At 43.4% G+C, this 12609-nt stretch overlaps 1 protein-coding gene across 1 annotated transcript in view; it reads right to left on the reverse strand.

Annotated features, from left to right (window-relative positions):
• Window positions 1-12609, reverse strand: part of NUP210 (nucleoporin 210) — a 1233892-nt gene that overhangs the window by 513028 nt on the left and 708255 nt on the right. The window lies entirely within an intron of this gene.

A 12609-nucleotide genomic window follows, 5' to 3' on the forward strand; every position in this document is an offset into this window, starting at 1 on the left:
GGCACATGTGGTGGCACTGCCCGAAAGCACAGGCGTATTGGGTGGAGGTTAGAGGCTGGATCGCTGAAGTTTCGGAGGAACTACTCCCCCTAAACCCTCTTAACAATGCTACGGGGCCTCCCCCCTGAGGACGCGGACATAGCCAGATACCCAAGAATGTGGGAAACAATGCTGAGGGCGGGGAGGGTGGCCCTGGCCCAGAAATGGAAGAGCCTGGAGACCCCCTCAAAGGAGGAGTGGCTAAAAAAGGTTAAAAACATGTTCCTGATGGATAAACTCACGGCAATGATGAACAATGATCTGGGCACATTCCAAGCAAACTGGTACGGGGTACAGCAGACCTGGGGATGGGACGTTCACTGATCCACAGGGTGGTGACACGGAAGGAACGGGCGCCTACGCCCCAGGGGACGGCAGACGTTATACAGCCACACATGCAGTCAACGCTCAGGCTCTTTCTTAAGCTCCGGATACATTGAGCTTTCTACGCGTCTCCTTAAAAGAAGTAGGCGTAAATGGGACTAAGTTTGTTTGGGGGGCTTACGGGGGGGGGTTATTGGGCCTGCCATAAGTATGATCTTCTGCTGTAAATGTTTCATGCCCGTTTTTTATATTATGAAAATGCTAATAAAACAAAGTTAAAAAAAAAAAAAAATCCCACTGGCCTTTTTCAGATCACTATCGAAAATCACTATGGCCTACATATGGCAGGGGAAAACCCTGGGGGCATCAAATGCTGTTCTTACCACCCAAAGGAACGAAGGCGGATGTGCACTTCCACACTTTAAAAAGTACTATGAAGCAGCCCAGCTTTGGGTACTGAAAGAATGGATACCAGATAATTGGCGCAAGACAGAGCAGTGGCGACAACACCCACCAGACATCTGCTCTGGCTAGGGAAGAAACACAGACACCCAAATGTACAAATCAGTGACATAATGAAAGCAACGCTGGAAATCTGGGATAAGGCAACACAGAAAGGAACATTAACTAAAAGACCAGGCTCCCTTTATGCCCTTATTCAGAAACCCCGGATTCCCACCAGGGATGGAGAAAAGGTCATTTAAGAAATGGGAGGAGGCGGGATGTAGGATGGTCAGAGACATGTATCAGGAGCAAAACATAAGATCATTTGCAGACTGCACAACACTGCTAAACCTGAATGCCAAGGACAACTATAAGTACGACCAACTATACCACTAGTTAGACACCCCAAGAATGAAAGAAGCAGCAACAAGGGAGTTAACAGCCTTCGAAACGTACATAATGAGACACACTGGAACAGAATAGTTTGTCTCGAACACCTATAAATACATAAACACCTCAGAGGAAGAAATAAAATGGACATACATTAAAAGATGGGAAAAGACCCTACAGAAAACTATCCCCAAAGGACATTGGGAATACATTTGGAGAATTATACCTAAACTTAGAAAGGCGATACAATCAAAAGAGATGTGGATGAAAATCCTCCTGCAATGGCACTATACACCAGAAAGACTCCACCAAATATTTCTGAACTCCCCAAACAAATTCTGGAGGGAATGTGGAGGAGTAGGGGACTGGCGACACGTCTGGTGGGACTGCCCAAATTTACAGCAATACTGGGAAGATGTCAAGACACATATGAGATCAATGTTCCCGTCAATGGGGACCATAGGAGAAGTATGACTGTGCGGGATATGGGACCCTAAGGATAAACAACTCACCAAGACGCAAAAACGAAACTTTATGTGTCTACTGATAGGCACATGGCTTGAAATAGCCCAAAAATGGACACAAAAGCACCCGCCTATAGCCATTGATTGGTTAAGGAGAGTATGGGCACACATAGCAATGGAGCGTATAACGTACAACAAAATCAAAAATTTAGGGACGATTGGGGAGAAACCCTTGAATACCTCCAAATTGACTATATGGAGCAGTGGTGCCCAGACAGGATAAAGATATTGGACATGTTTAATTAACAAGGAACAGGACAAGCCTGGGCCAAGAAAAGAGGACTTGGAAACTCCCGGGGTGGGGTGGTGGGGGGGATGTTATAAGTTATATGTTGTAAAACCAATAAAAACAATATATATTTTTTTAAAAATGGCTAGGGATAAAACCTTGAATGTTATATAACTAAATATTAAGGGCCTAAACTCGCCAGTTTACAGGAAAAAGATTGAACATTGCCTTTCGAGAGAAAACCCAGACCTGATCACCTTGCAAGAAAATCATGTATAAGGTAAAGATAAACATAAAATAAGGTTGCTGGGCTATATCCAAATCCAACAATCAGACAATGTGGTAAAAAGGGGGGTGGGGCGTTCTAATAGTGGTAAGGAATAATTAAGACCGCAGGACGATAGCTGTGGAGAAAGACTGCAGAGGGAGATTTTTAGCCATAATTCTCCAGGGAAGCGGGGAGACCGTTACGCTGGCCACCCTCTATGCACCCAACAGGTCAACATGGGTTTATACAATCGTCACTACATAAACTGGAGGGTTTCGCGAAGGGGAGAATAATACTTACAGGAGACTTAAACTTAGCATGGGACCCAGAAATGGACAGGAGCGCAAGAATTTCACACTACCATAACAAACCCTCGAAAGAATTGAGAGAAAATCGAAAATCTGGCCTTGGTATATGCTTAGAGGGGAAACAAGAGGATACACCTTCTACATAGGTCTGCATCCAGAATATATTATATTTGGGTTTCACAATCCTCGTTAGGACAGGACATAGGAGTGGGCGGAATAACACTATCTGACCATGCTCACATAACCTTGAAAATTAAGAGAAGGCTAAACTCCTCGAGGCTATGGAAATCATATGTCTTCAAGAATGAGATCCTGAAAGGGGAATTAAGGAGAAAGAATAGAGGACTTGTTCCAAAATAACAAAAATCAAGATACAAGCCCTCTCATAATGTTGGATGCATTTAAAGCCACGATAAGGGGAACATAAAAGCGATTACGGCACGTTAGGGATAAAGAGCAAAGCCTCCTAGAGGAAGACCTAGAAGCCAAATTGAAAATAGTAATGCTCAAGTTGGAAACAGGGTCAAGCAGGGACCTTCGAAGTGAATATAGGACACTATGAGGCCAACTTGAAGTTCTAAAAACTAGAAGGACGGAGCTCTCCTTACTCCACCTCAAACAGAGGTACTACATGAGAGCGAATAAGGCAGATAGGAACCTAGCTAAGATGTTAAGAAAGGATGAAAAAGATAGGACCATCCTAAAGATCAAGCTGGGATGTGGGTGGTGGGGGACGGGGGGGGTCTTGGGGAGGAGAAAGCTCAGACCTAACTGACATTACAAGGGAATTCGCACAATATTATTCAAATCTATATAAAACAGTAAAAACAGACAAGCCGGAGTAACGGACCCAAATGGAATACTTGAACGACTGTTTACTTGCCAAAAATAATAGGATGGGAGAGGGAAGAAATAGAGCAAGATATCACCCTAGAAGAGGGTCGCACAGCCATGTCGACCCTCCCATCCAAAAAAAGCCCCTGGTCCAGAAGGCTTTACGTCTGACTTCGATAAAGATCCAACCCCATACCTAACCCTCCTTTTTAGCCAGTTTGGGGACACAGGAAGGATTACACCTTCAATGGAACAAGCAAAAGTTGTACTATTGCCCAAACCAGGGAAGAATGTAACTGTATGCGGTTCATATAGACCAATAGCTTTAATCAACACAGACGCCAAGATTTACATTAAGGTCCTAGCAAATCGTTTGTAGAAGTTCCTCCCTAAACTGATAGATAGTGATCAGTCAGGCTACATACAAGGCAGAGATACATAACAGCCGAAGGATTTCCCACCTTGTTGAAAAAGTTAATAAAACACACACCAGTCCTAATGGTTGCTTTGGATCAGGAAAAAATATTTAATAGGGTGGAGTGGCACTTCCTATTCCACAATGAGTAAAATGGGATTGGGGTAGCGTTCATGACCCAAAAAAAGGCCAACTATCGTAACCCCTTCCTACGTCTTTTGATTAAATGTAATCTGTAAAATCCTGTAGAAGTGAAGAACGAAACAGGGCTGCCCGTTGTGTCCATTACTGCATGCAATTGTTAACTGAAATAAGGGCTACGACAGACCGATGGAATTCCCTTCGGTGGTAGGGAACACAAGGTGGCAGCATCTGCTGAAGATATGCTACTAACAAGAACTAATCCAGGGAAGTCCCTTTATGCATTAGATGGGAGTGGTTTCTTTCCTGTAACTCCGTTTCTCCAGCGTTGGTATCTTTCATGGATTCACATGCTGTGAATATTCCCAGTCAGGCGGCTGGGAAACCTCAGTAACTTTAACATGGCCTTTTCCTATGGAAAACTTCGACACAGAGTGTCCCATTGATGTCTTTTTGGGTGCTTTAGGCTGCACCAATAGGACATCCAGTATAAATAGCCCCGCACCGCGGGCTTCCCTTCAGATTTTAACCTCACAAAGTAGAGGAAACCCAAACAAAGGTTTGCCTGCAGGGGCGGCCGGTGGGCGCATGTGAATCCATGAAAGATACCAGAGCTGGAGAAATTTAGTTATAGGTAAGAAACTACTCCCTTCCCCAGCATTGGATCTTTCATGGATTCACATGCTGTGAATAGATTACGCAGAAGTATGACAACTTGGTGTTGCATGACAGGCAAACAAAACCGCATGCTCCCAGGCCATAGTAACCACATAATGAAAACAACCCAACAATAGTCATGAGAAACAAACACAATTAGAACAAACCAAACCATGGAAGCTGCAGAGCTTACTTTATTGGAACAAGACTTGCAAAGTGTGAGGAACCTCTTTTTGGTGGGTATTCCTTTGTGGGGACCTCAGCGCCCTTTTAATATATTTTTTTGTATTCTTTGGTGATGTATGGATTTCCTTATTACTAGTCGCATGGAATAGTAACTACGGAGTACTTGGTTCCTCAAATCCGTTTGATCAAAAAGAGAAACTTTACTGTTACTTTATCAAATGGCCCATGCGCCCACGCTTTTCTGAGAAAGAAGGAAAGACTCATGACCCCTTTCCTCAGTTTTCCAAAGTGCATTTAATTTTCAGATTTCTTCTTGTATGCAAGTGCCCTATGTGATGACACATGTTTCGACGTTTACTCGTCCTTTTCAAATCAGGGCTAATTGTTTTGCAAATTAACAAAATCATAAAAAACATGTTGTACCATTTACATTTCATGGTGTGTACAGTTTTAGCACGTGTTAACAATGTGCAAGATAATCAATGAACACCCATACGAGTTTACATACTTTCACACAGTAATTAAAGTGTAACCCCATTCAAAAATGAACATAAAAGAAATATTGGCCATTAAAGGGGGGGTAAAGGGTAGGAGTGGTAGGGATTGGTAGAAGAATCATGAAAAGAAAATAATAAAATGGAGAAAATTGCAAAATTGCATTAGTTAAAATGTCTCAACATTGTAAACATTAATCTCATAAATTAATTTCTTGCTGTTTCCTTTATCATATTAGAGATACTTGGCACGTTAGGTATTGAGGTATGGGAGCTTACCCAATGGTACTTGTCCACGTCTCTATCTCTGTCTTGTGTATCAAGTCACGGGTTGAATCCCAAGCTGTTTGGAAAAATATGTATGTATGTGATTCCGGAATATATAGATGTTTATTTTCGTGAATGGACCACTTCTCTTAAACTAAAGCTTCAGCTTATTGTTTTTAAGTTGAACGTTATATAGGCTGAATGCTGGGTTAAAGTACTCCTAACCTTGACTGTGAGACTTTCTGCTTTACCAGTTACAAATTCTTACATAAGTATGGAAAAGTGGGTTTCCATGTCCCCCTTGTTGTGAGCCAATTCATAAATAGTAACGTGATGTGAGAAGCTCAAATGTTTTGAGCTTCTACATATCCAAATGAGTCTTCCTAGTGAATAGAAGGTCCTTAGCATTTGCCTTGATAACACAGCATTACGTGATTAATTAACTAATTCTTAAGTGCACTCTCTATATCTGTTATAAGTTATTGCTACACGAGCAAAATGCGTGTCTGTTAGTGTGCATCAATCTTAAAAAGTGGTGCCCGCAGAACCCGACATATGCGCTTACCTTCTTAGTCCTGTTCTCATACGAATACGTCCTCCTGAGCTTCGCAGGCTTACCGAGCTCTGTATTGTAAATACTAGTGTTGCCTAGCAACATAGTCCTACTTCCAGTTCCACTAACGGCGGCAATACTTTGGGCAAAATTTAATTGTGTGTGTGGAAATGTACGAGTTCAATGTGCATGTTTTGATTTTGTTGAACATACCCTAATGTGTTTAATTCAATTTCAGGCTTTTCGCGCAAAGTCTTAGGAGAGTTGTGATAGTAGATGTATAAAGCTCGAAAAAGTTACGTGATTCAAGTTCCCTCACGTGGTCTCGTGTTAGAGTTTTTGTCCTTTTTCTACCTTGGTGATTATGTTAGTTGTGCCACTGGATTTTACTACCTAAATCATGCTGAAATCCAAATTTTTCTTGTTTCTACGTTTACACTACTATGTTAATTAATACTGCACATTCTATTCATAGATAAATGTGCTAAAAGTTGTGTGCTGTGTTGGCGGGTATTTGTTAGTGCCTTTCCTCTTAGTGATTGCTGTTGCTCGAATGTAGCAGAGTAGGTGGGGTGTAATCTAATCTAGTAATACTCCGATCTCCCAATACCACACATTACCAATTATTCTCTTAAGCTATACATCATTGTTTATTCCCGTTAAAGAAAAGAAGCCATTTCGTTGTCGGAGTTCAGGCCCCTCTCTGCTGAGCGAAATTTGCATATCAGTTTTGCTTCTTCTTGTCTGAGCTTCATTTCCTGATTTCCGCCCCTTGGGCCTAGTACCACATGTTTAAGACCAACAAATCTCAGTAGTTTCGTGTCATTTAACTGGTGATTCTTTTGCCAGTGTTGTGCCAGTGGGAAGTTTGTGTTTTGACTTCCAATACTCGGTAAATTCTCTCTTATTCTTGTTCTTAATTGCCGGATTGTGCTTCCTATGTAAATCTTTTCACAGACAAATTATTGCATAGATCACATTTAGTTTTGCAATTAATCTGGTCTTCAATTTTATGTGCGATTCCATATTTGTCTTTGAAAACTGGTGTGCTGTCGCATGCATGTTTACACATTGAACATGTGCCACACTTGCGAAAGCCTTTGGGAAGTGGTGGCAGCCATGTTGTTGGATTGATATCCCTAATCTCTGGAAGAAAAGACGGGCTTAAATATTCTTGATTGTTTTCGCTCTTTTGTAGATCATGGATGGGCGTGCTTTAATCTATTTCTTCACGTTGGGGTCTAGTTGTAGAAAATGCCAATTTTTCTTGAGAATTCTTCGTAGAACAGCGTTATCACACTAGGTAGTAATAAAACTTATTTTCTCTTTGTCTGTTGAATCCAGTCTGTGAGTGGTAAGAGTACTTTATCTGTTCAGTTGCATGGCTTTCTCTTGAGCTTTCGCTATAGTCTTCTTTCCGTAACCTCTTGCCCTGAACCTCATTGTGAGTAATTTACATTCATTTTCAAAAAATTCCTTTTCAGAGCAGTTCCTAATAAATTCGCCCTTTGGTATGTTCTTAATTACTGGGCGATATTGGCAGGTGGTAGCTAATAAGGTTGAGTTTGCTTCTGTACTCTTTCTGTAGGTTTTTGTTTTTAGAGAGTTGGATGATACATAAATATTAAGATCTAGATAATCTCTTTCGCGCTCGAGTTCCCGGTGAATTCAATCCTCATCGTGTTTTGATTGGCTCTTTTTCAGAAATCTTCCAAGTCATCTTCCTTCCCTTTCCAAATGAGCAAAACGTCATCTATATAACGTGTCCATAGTACCATATTTGATTCATAAGACTCATCCACATAAATGTGCTTGTCCTCATACATGGCCATTCCGGCAATTAAGAACAAGAATAAGAGAGCATTTATCGAGTATTGGAAGTCAAAACACAAACTTCCCACTGGCACAACACTGGCAAAAGAATCACCAGTTAAATGACAAGGAACTACAGAGATTTATTGGTCTTAAACATGTGGTACTAGGCCCACGGGGCGTAAATCAGGAAATGAAGGTCAGACAAGAAGAAGCAAAACTGATATGCAAATTTCGCTCAGTAGAGAGGGGCCTGAACTCCGACAACGAAATGGCTTATTTTCTTCAACAGGAATAAACAATGATGTATAGTTTAAGAGAATAATTGGTAATGTGTGGTATTGGAAGATTACTAGATTAGATTACACCCCACCTACTCTGCTACATTCGAGCAACAGCAATCACTAAGAGGAAAGGCACTAACAAATACCCGCCAACACAGCACACAACTTTTAGCACATTTATCTATGAATAGAATGTGCAGTATTAATTAACATAGTAGTGCAAACGTAGAAACAAGAAAAATTTGGATTTCAGCATGATTTAGGTAGTAAAATCCAGTGGCACAAGTAATATAATCACCAAGGTAGAAAAAGGACAAAAAACTCTAACACGAGACCACGTGAGGGAACTTGAATCACGTAACTTTTTCGAGCTTTATCCATCTACTATCACAACTCTAAGACTTTGCGCGAAAAGCCTGAAATTGAATTAAACACATTAGGGTATGTTCAACAAAATCAAAACATGCACATTGAACTCGTACATTTCCACACACACAATTAAATTTTGCCCAAAGTATGGACGCCGTTAGTGGAACTGGAAGTAGGACTATGTTGCTAGGCAACACTAGTAGTTACAATACGGAGCTCGGTAAGCCTGTGAAGCTCAGGAGGACGTATTCGTATGAGAACAGGACTAAGAAGGTAAGCGCTTATGTGGGGTCCTGCGGGCACACACTTTTTAAGATTGATGCACACTAACAGACACACATTTTGCTCGTGTAGCAATAACTTATAACAGATATAGAGAGTGCGCTTAAGAACTAGTTAATTAATCACGTAATGCCGTGTTATCAAGGCAAATGCTAAGGACCTTCTATTCACTAGTAAGACTCATTTGGATATGTAGAAGCTCAAAACATTGGAGCTTCTCACATCACGTTACTATTTATGAATTGGCTCACAAGGGGGACATGGAAACCCGGTTTTCCATACTTATTTAAGAATTTGTAATTGGTAAAGCGGAATGTCTCACAGTCAAGGTTAGGAGTACTTTAACCCAGCATTCAGCCTATGTAACGTTCAACTTAAAAACAATAAGCTGAAGCTTTAGTTTAAGAGAAGTGGTCCATTCATGAAAAAAAACATCTATATATTCCGGAATCACATATATACATATTTTTCCAAACAGCTTGGGATTCAACCCGTGACTTGATACACAAGACAGAGATAGAGACGTGGACAAGTACCATTGGGTAAGCTCCCATACCTCAATACCTAACGTGCCAAGTATCTCTAATATGATAAAGGAAACAGCAAGAAATGAATTCATGAGATTAATGTTTACAATGTTGAGACATTTTAACTTATGAAATTTTGCAATTTTCTCCATTTTATTATTTTCTTTTCATGTTTCTTCTACCAATCCCTACCACTCCTACCCTTTACCTCTCCTTTAATGGCCAATATTTCTTTTATGTTTATTTTTGAATGGGGTTACACTTTAATTAGTGTGTGAAACTATATAAAACGCTTATGGGTGTTCATTGATTATCTTGCACATTGTTAACGCGTGCTAAAACTGTACACACCATGAAATGTAAATGGTACAACATGTTTTTTATGATTTTGTTAATTTGCAAAACAATTAGCCCTGATTTGAAAAGGACGAGTAAACGTTGAAACACATGTCATCACATAGGGCACTTGCATACAAGAACAAATCTGAAAATTAAATGCACTTGGAAAACTGAGGAAAGGGGTCACGAGTCTTTCCTTCTTTCTCAGAAAAGTGTGGGCGCATGGGCCATTTGATAAAGTAACTGTAAAGTTCTCTTATTGGAACAAGTGTTGGAGGACTGCACGTCCCACTTGCACATCCTCCACATGTTGTTGCCCCAGACAGTAGTGTATGGTGAAGGTATGCAGCACCACCGAAGATGCCGCTTGGCAAATGCCACTGAGCGATATATCCGCCCACAACGCAGATGACGACGTGGTTGATCTTGTAGAATGGGCCTTAGGGGCTTGCAAGCCTTCACGTGGCAAAAGGAAATTGTAGAGGAGACCCAACGGGAAAGGTCTTGCTTAGAAATTGACTGCCCCCTGTTGGAGGGACCAAAAGCCACAAACAGCTGCCTCGGATTCCCGAAGACTTGAGTTCGGTGGAGATAAAGCTTCAATGCCCTCTTAACGTACAAGAAATGCAGCGCTTTCTCAGCAGGAGTGGTAGCCTTAGCGAAGAAAGTGGGCAAGGCAATTGTAGAGTTCTTGTGAAACTCTGACGGCACTTTAGGGATAAAGTGCAGATTAGTAGACAGGAGAACCTTGTCCCTCATGAACCTCAGATACGACGGGGCGATGACCAGACCTTGAAGCTCAGAGACCCTCCGGGACGATATAATAGCCACTAGAAAACGACTTTCCACATGAGTAACTCCATCGTTGCCGTCGACATCGGTTCAAACAGCGGCTTCATGAGAGCTGAGAGAACCACATTGAGATTCCATACCGGAGCAAACTTCTTCTCTGGGGGAAACGTCCTGATAAGACCCTTGAGGATGTGTTTGACCAACCTGTCACTAAACAGGCGTAGAGTTGCGCCGTCTCGTGAACCTGGAGATGGCCACCAGATGGGCCTTGATCGAAGACAACAACAGCCCACCCTTCCCTAGCAGTAGAAGATACAGCAGAAGCTGAGCTGGTGACACCTGTAATGGCTGCAAGTCTGGTTGCTCTGCGCGCACCAGGCACAGAACCAGGTCCACTTCGACTGTACGACACGTTGGTAGACGGCGCTCTTGCCGCAGCCACAATCTGACGGCAATCCTGCAGGATATCTAATGTCCAAATTCGGAGTGGTCAGGAGCCATGCCGCAAGCCGGAGAGAACCTGGATCGAGTTGCAACACATTTCCGTCTTCCTGTGATAGCAGATCTGGCTCCGACCCCAGATAAAGCGGGTCGTCCACCGCAAGGTGAAGCAGATCTGAGAACCACGTTTGCCGGGGCCAAAATGGGGCCACCAGGATCACACTGGACCTTGCGGACCCCATCTGGATCGTTCTCCGGATTAGAGGAAATGGAGGAAACATGTATGCGAACAGCACCGTCCACGGGAATGAGATCGCGTGGCCCCTCGAGTTTGAATGAGCCACCCTGCTGGCAAAAAGCGGGCACTGCTTCTTTTCCAGGCTGGCGAACAAGTCCAGAGCAGGAGATCCAAATTTCTTGAAACTGTTTGCCACCTGGGAGTGCTTCAGCTTCCATTTGTACAGCTGAGCTGTGTCCCTGCTGAGAGCGTTGATTTGGAAGTACGCCTCTTTGAGCGTTAACACGCCCTGAACCTGAAGCTGGTCGAGGTGCGCACCCCAACCCACCTGGGATGCGTCCGTCATGATCGTGTATTGAAAGTCCAGCTCCACCATGGGCATGCCCCTCACAATGTTGTCGGAGTGACTCCACCAACGCATGGCCTCTGCCAAAGCCTGGCAGATGACCATCTTGTCGGACCAGGAACCGAGACTCTATGACCACCTGGAGGCAAGAAACTCCTGCAACGGCCTCATATACAGATGACAATTCGGGATGAGAGAGATGCAGGATGGCATGGATACGAGAAGAGATATGTACCCCCAGACCGTGACCGAAGTTCCTGGCCACCACAAGGCTGCCCTGGAGATCAGCTTCTGTATCCTGTCGACCGACTGCTTCAACAGAATGAGCTGCGTGTGAAAGTGGGCCCCTAGGAAAACCAAGACCCTGGATGGCGTCAAACAAGATTTTGCAAAGTTGACTGGAAAGCCCAGCCGCTGTAACAGGAGCACTGCCGCCTGGAGAGACTTACGTCCTTTGAGGAGACAAAACCCTGACCAACTAATCGTCCCGGTACGGGTAAATATTATGCCCTTCCCTGTGGAGGAATGCCGCCACCGGAGCCAGGCACTTGGTAAAGGTTCTGGGAGCCGACTTCGGGCCAAACGGGAGAACCCAAAACTGGTAATGATTGTCACTGACCACGAACCTTAGGAACTTGCGATGTTTGGGAAGCATCGGGGTGTGGAAGTAGGCACCCTCGAGTTCCACCGATGCCAAGAATTCTCCTGGCTGAACCGAGCGTATGACATCCTGCAACATCGGCATCTTCAACTTCATGCGCTGCAGATTCTTGTTCAACGGACGAAGGTCCAGAATAGGGCACCCCCTGTCCTTGTTCCAACGGGACCGGTTCGATCGCCCCTTTTTCCGACATCAGCCGCACCTCCTGCCGCAAGATTGACAGATGTGGCTGCGACACCTTCACTTGCGGGATAAGGAGTTGTGGGCGCCGAAACTCCGAGTGGCCATAACGTACTGTATCCAGCAGCCATCTGTCCATCGTAATTAAAAGCCACTCCTCAACATGGTGTGCCACCCTCCCCCCTGAGGCTTGGACTACCATTCTTTACCAGCCGAAAATGTGTATGAAGAGCACAGTAACCTGCCCACGGTAAGAATTGCCCTT

This window comes from Ambystoma mexicanum, chromosome 2p (assembly GCF_040938575.1).
Source record: "Ambystoma mexicanum isolate Mex_15411 chromosome 2p, UKY_AmexF1_1, whole genome shotgun sequence".
NCBI lineage: Eukaryota > Metazoa > Chordata > Amphibia > Caudata > Ambystomatidae > Ambystoma > Ambystoma mexicanum.